Source organism: Zea mays, chromosome 2, assembly GCF_902167145.1.
Source record: "Zea mays cultivar B73 chromosome 2, Zm-B73-REFERENCE-NAM-5.0, whole genome shotgun sequence".
In the NCBI taxonomy this organism is placed as follows: domain Eukaryota; kingdom Viridiplantae; phylum Streptophyta; class Magnoliopsida; order Poales; family Poaceae; genus Zea; species Zea mays.
Window position 1 is genome coordinate 200,141,571 of NC_050097.1, and position 6,000 is coordinate 200,147,570.

The following is a 6,000-nucleotide window of genomic DNA, read 5'->3' on the forward strand; positions in this document are numbered from 1 at the left end:
ATGCTTATGTAAGCAATCGGGCCGAATAAATCCATGTGTAGGAGCTCCAGTGGCCTGTCAGTCATCATGATGTTCTTATGCGGATGATGAACACCAACTTGCTTCCCAGCTTGACATGCGCTACAAATCCTGTCTTTCTCAAAATGAACATTTGTTAATCCTAAAATGTGCTCTCCCTTTAGAAGTTTATGAAGATTCTTCATCCCAACATGGGCTAGTCGGCGGTGCCAGAGCCAACCCATGTTAGTCTTAGCTATTAAGCAAGTGTCGAGTTCAGCTCTATCAAAATCCACCAAGTATAGCTGACCCTCTAACACTCCCTTAAAAGCTATTGAATCATCACTTCTTCTAAAGACAATGACACCTACATCAGTGAATAGACAGTTGTAGCCCATTTGACATAATTGGGATACGGAAAGCAAATTGTAATCCAATGAATCAACAAAAAAAACATTGGAAATGGAATGGTCAGGAGATATAGCAATTTTACCCAAACCTTTGACCAAACCTTGGTTTCCATCCCCGAATGTGATAGCTCGTTGGGGATCTTGGTTTTTCTCGTAGGAGGAGAACATCTTCTTCTCCCCCGTCATGTGGTTTGTGCACCCGCTATTGATGATCCAACTTGAGCCCCCGGATGCATAAACCTACAAAACAAGTTTAGTTCTTGACTTTAGGTACCCAAACGGTTTTGGGTCCTTTGGCATTAGAAACAAGAACTTTGGGTACCCAAACACAAGTTTTGGAGCCCTTGTGTTTGCCCCCAACAAACTTGGCAACTACCTTGCCGGATTTGTTAGTAAGCACATATGATGCATCAAAAGTTTTGAATGAAATGTCATGATCATTTGATGCATTAGGAGTTTTCTTCTTAGGCAACTTAGCACGGGTTGGTTGCCTAGAGCTAGATGTCTCACCCTTATACATAAAAGCATGGTTAGGGCCAGAGTGAGACTTCCTAGAATGAATTCTCCTAATTTTGCTCTCAGGATAGCCGGCAGGGTACAAAATGTAGCCCTCGTTATCCTGAGGCATGGGAGCCTTGCCCTTAACAAAGTTAGACAATTTCTTAGGAGGGGCACTAAGTTTGACATTGTCTCCCCTTTGGAAGCCAATGCCATCCTTGATGCCAGGGCGTCTCCCACTATAGAGCATACTTCTAGCAAATTTAAACTTTTCATTTTCTAAGTTATGCTCGGCAATTTTAGCATCTAATTTTGCTATATGATCATTTTGTTGTTTAATTAAGACCATGTGATCATGAATAGCATCAATATCAACATTTCTACATCTAGTGCAAATAGAAACATGCTCAATGGTAGATGTAGAGGGTTTGCAAGAATTAAGTTCAACAATCTTAGCACGCAAAATATCATTGTTATCTCTAAGATCGGAAATTATAATATTGCAAACATCTAATTCTTTAGCCTTAGCAATTAATTTTTCATTTTCAATCCTAAGGCTAGCAAGAGAGGTGTTTAATTCTTCAATCTTAGCAAGCAAATCATCATTATCATTTCTAAGATTGGGAATTGAAACATCACAAACATGAGAATCAACCTTAGCAATTAATTTGGCATTTTCATTTCTAAGGTTGGCAATAGTGTCATGGCATGTGCTTAGCTCACTAGATAATTTCTCATATTTTTCTACTTCTAGAGCATAAGCATTCTTAACCTTAACATGCCTTTTATTTTCCTTGATTAGGAAGTCCTCTTGGGAGTCCAAGAGATCATCCTTTTCATGGATGGCACTAATTAGCTCATTTAGTTTTTCCTTTTGTTGCATGTTTAGGTCGGCAAAAAGGGTTCGCAAGTTATCCTCCTCATTACTAGCATTATCCTCATCGCTAGATTTTTCATATTTGGTGGAGGATCTTGATTTTACCTTCTTTCTTTTGCCATCCTTGGCCATGAGGCATTTGTAGCCGACGTTGGGGAAGAGAAGACCCTTGGTGATGGCAATGTTGGCGGCGTCCTCGTCGGAGGAGGAGTCGGTGGAGCTCTCGTCGGAGTCCCACTCCCGGCACACATGGGCATCGCCGCCCTTCTTCTTGTAGTGCTTCTTCTTCTCCTTTCTTCTCCCCTTCTTGTCGTCGCCCCTGTCACTATCACTAGACAATGGACATTTAGCAATGAAATGACCGGGCTTACCACACTTGTAGCAAACTCTCTTGGAGCGGGGTTTGTAATCTTTCCCCCTCCTTTGCTTGAGGATTTGACGGAAGCTCTTGATGATGAGCGCCATCTCCTTGTTGTCGAGCTTGGAGGCGTCGATGGGTGTTCGACTTGGAGTAGATTCCTCCTTCTTTTCTTCCGTCGCCTTGAATGCGACTAGTTGTGCTTCGGACGTGGAGGGGCCGTCAAGCTCGTTGATCTTCTTTGAGCCTTTGATCATCAACTCAAAGCTCAAAAAATTACCTATAACTTCCTTAGTGGTCATTTGAGTATATCTAGGATTGCCACGAATTAATTGAACTTGAGTAGGGTTAAGAAAAACAAGTGATCTTAGAATAACTTTAACCACTTCGTGGTCATCCCATTTTTTGCTCCCGAGGTTGCGCACTTGGTTCACCAAGGTTTTGAGCCGGTTGTACATGTCTTGTGGCTCCTCCCCTTGGCGAAGACGGAAGCGACCAAGCTCCCCCTCGATCGTTTCCCATTTGGTGATCTTGGTCACCTCATCTCCTTCGTGTGCGGTCTTTAGCACGTCCCAAATCTCCTTGGCGCTCTTCAACCCTTGCACCTTGTTATACTCCTATCGACTTAGAGAGGTGAGGAGTATAGTGCTGGCTTGGGAGTTGAAGTGCTCGATTTGGGCCACTTCGTCCTCATCATAATCTTCATCCCCTACAGATGGTACCTGTACACCAAACTCAACAACATCCCATATACTTTTGTGGAGTGAGGTTAGGTGATATCGCATCATATCACTCCACCTAGCATAGTCTTCACCATCAAATGTTGGTGGTTTGCCTAATGGGACGGAAAGTAAAGGTGTATGTTTAGGAATGCGAGGATAGCGTAGGGGGATCTTACTATACTTCTTGCGCTCTTGGCGCTTAGAAGTGACGGACGGCGCGTCGGAGCCGGAGGTCGACGTTGATGAAGTGTCGGTCTCGTAGTAGACCACTTTACTCATCCTCTTGTGCTTGTCGCCTCTCCGATGCGACTTGTGGGAAGAGGATTTCTTCTCCTTCCCCTTCCCTTTGTTGGAGGAGTTTTTCTTCTTCTTCCTCTTGTTGCGGGACTCTTCCGATGAAGTCGACACGTGGCTTGTAGTGGGCTTGCCGCCGGTCTCCATCTCCTTCTTGGCGGGATCTCCCGACATCACTTCGAGCGGTTAGGCTCTAATGAAGCACCAGGCTCTGATACCAATTAAAAGTCGCCTAGAGGGGGGTCAATAGGGCGAAACTGAAATTTACAAATATAAACACAACTACAAGTAGGGTTAGCGTTAGAAATAATAAAGAGTCTGAGAGAGAGGGCGTAAAAACAAATCGCAAGCGAATGAAGAGTGTGACACGTGGATTTGTTTTACTGAGGTTTGGTTCTCGCAAACCTACTCCCCGTTGAGGTGGTCATAAAGACCGGGTCTCTTTCAACCCTTTCCCTCTCTCAAATGGTCTCTCGGACCGAGTGAGCTTCTCTTCTCAAATCAAACCGGGAACAAAACTTCCCCGCAAGGACCACCACACAATTGGTGTCTCTTGCCTCAGTTACAATGGAGTTTTGATCACAAGAACAAGTGATAAAGAAAAGAAGCAATCCAAGCGCAAGAGCTCAAAAGAACACAACAAATCTCTCTCGCTAATCACTAAAGCCTTGTGTGGAATTGGAGAGGATTTGATCACTTGGGTGTGTCTTGTATTGAATGCCTAGCTATTGTAAGTGGTTGAGAGGTGGAAAACATGGATGACTTGAATGTGGGGTGGTTGGGGGTATTTATAGCCCCAACCACCAAACTAGCCATTTGGGTGGAGGCTGTCTGTTGCATGGTGCACCGGACAGTCCGGTGCACACCGGACATGTCTGGTGCGCCAGCCACATCACCCGAACATTAGGGTTCCGACCGTTGGAGCTCTGACTGCTGGGCCAGCCTAGATGTCCGGTGGCGCACCAGACATGCACTGTAGAGTGTCTGGTGCGCCACTTCGCGCGTGCCTGACTTCTGCGCGCTCTGGCGCGCATTTAATGCGCCGGCAGGTGACCGTTGGCGCCGAAGTAGCCATTGCTCCGCAGTTACACCGGACAGTCCGGTGTACACCGGACATGTCCGGTGAATTATAGCGGAGTAGCCGTTGCGAATTCCCGAAGCTGGCGAGTTCAGAGTCGCTTCATTCCTGGAGCACCGGACACTGTCCGGTGTACACCGGACAGTCCGGTGAATTATAGCGGAGCAACTCTGCGATTTCCAAAAGGTGAGGAGTTCAGCGCGTGGAGAACCCTGGTGCACCAGACATGTCCAGTGGCACACCGGACAGTCCGGTGCGCCAGACTAGTGTGCCTTCGGTTATCCCTTGCTCCTTTTGTTGAACCCTTTTCTTGGTCTTTTTATTGGCTTAGTGTGAACCTTTGGTACCTGTATAACTTATAGACTTGGGCAAACTAGTTAGTCCAATTATTTGTGTTGGGCAATTCAACCACCAAAATTAGTTTAGGAAATAGGTGTAAGCCTAATTCCCTTTCACTTGGGCCAAGGAAGCCAAAGCTCGAGCCCGTGTGGAGGAGCTCAGCACAGCCGTGGACCACTTGTAAGTGTATTGTAATACACTACATGAGGAGGTACATGTGTTGTATTCACAACTGCACCTTAACGTACCTGCGGATCCTGTCGGAATGGGAGCCGGACCTTCTGGAGTAGTGGGAGAAGCACTTGGTGTTGAACTGGACCTTTTAGGCCTCCTCCCTCTATGAAGTTGGTTGATGAATGGTCTCCTACACCCGACAGTGAAGCTACCAAAAGTGACAAGAAGCTAGAGTAGTGTAGTATAGAAATAGTGTTGATGTATAATAGGTAATATAATCCTGTTGTAAATTCGAGTCTGTATCATTACCCTTTTTAGTAATGTAAAATGGATAGTTTTTTTTGGCATATTATATTTTTCCAAATATTTGTTGCCTCAGATACTGTCCAAGACTCGTGCACAGGATAGTGCAGGGACCTCCCGTGGGAGGGAAGCGACTCTTAATCCGCCCCCTGTACCTCCAACATTAGCTGAGGCCATCGCTGCCTTAGTTAACGCTACAGCCGACAACACCCGCTTTCTGCGGGAAATGGTGGGACAACAAATGCAACAGCATGGCGGGCGGGCATATCCACAAGGACCCCGTGAAACTTCCTATTTGGATTTCTCCGAGACACATCCTCCGTTATTTGTCAAGGCTGAAGATCCTCTGGAAGCGGATGAGTGGATCTGAGTTATTGAACAGAAGTTCGGGCTTCTCCGATGCACAGAGACTCAAAAGCCCTTATTTGTGGCACAGCAGTTGCAAGGCCCTGCCAGTACCTGGTGAGGAAATTATGTGGCTATCCAACCTGTTGGTCATCAAATTACCTGGGACGAATTCAAGCTGGCTTTCCGGGAGCACTATATTCCTGAAGGGGTGCTCCATATGAAGCAGGAGGAGTTTATGAAGCTTAAACAAGGTGGGGATACTGTCACTCAGTATCTCAACAAATTCAACCACTAGTCCCAGTATGCCATCGATCAGGTCAACACTGACCTGAAGAAGAAAAATTACTTTATGAGGGGTCTCAGTGACCGGCTGCAGCGGAAAATGGCCATTTGTCTCGACCTCACTTACAGCTAGGCCATCAGCACGACATTGTCAGTCGAAGCCAAATATGCAGACCCGAGAAAATCAAAGGGCTATGGAGGCGACATGCCCAATCAGGGGCCTGAGAAAAGACAAAGGTTGGTGATCCGACCTTTTAATCCAAATCGCTCTTCACCACGTCCACCCTCCTACTCTTTCAAGCAACCAATTTTTATCCATC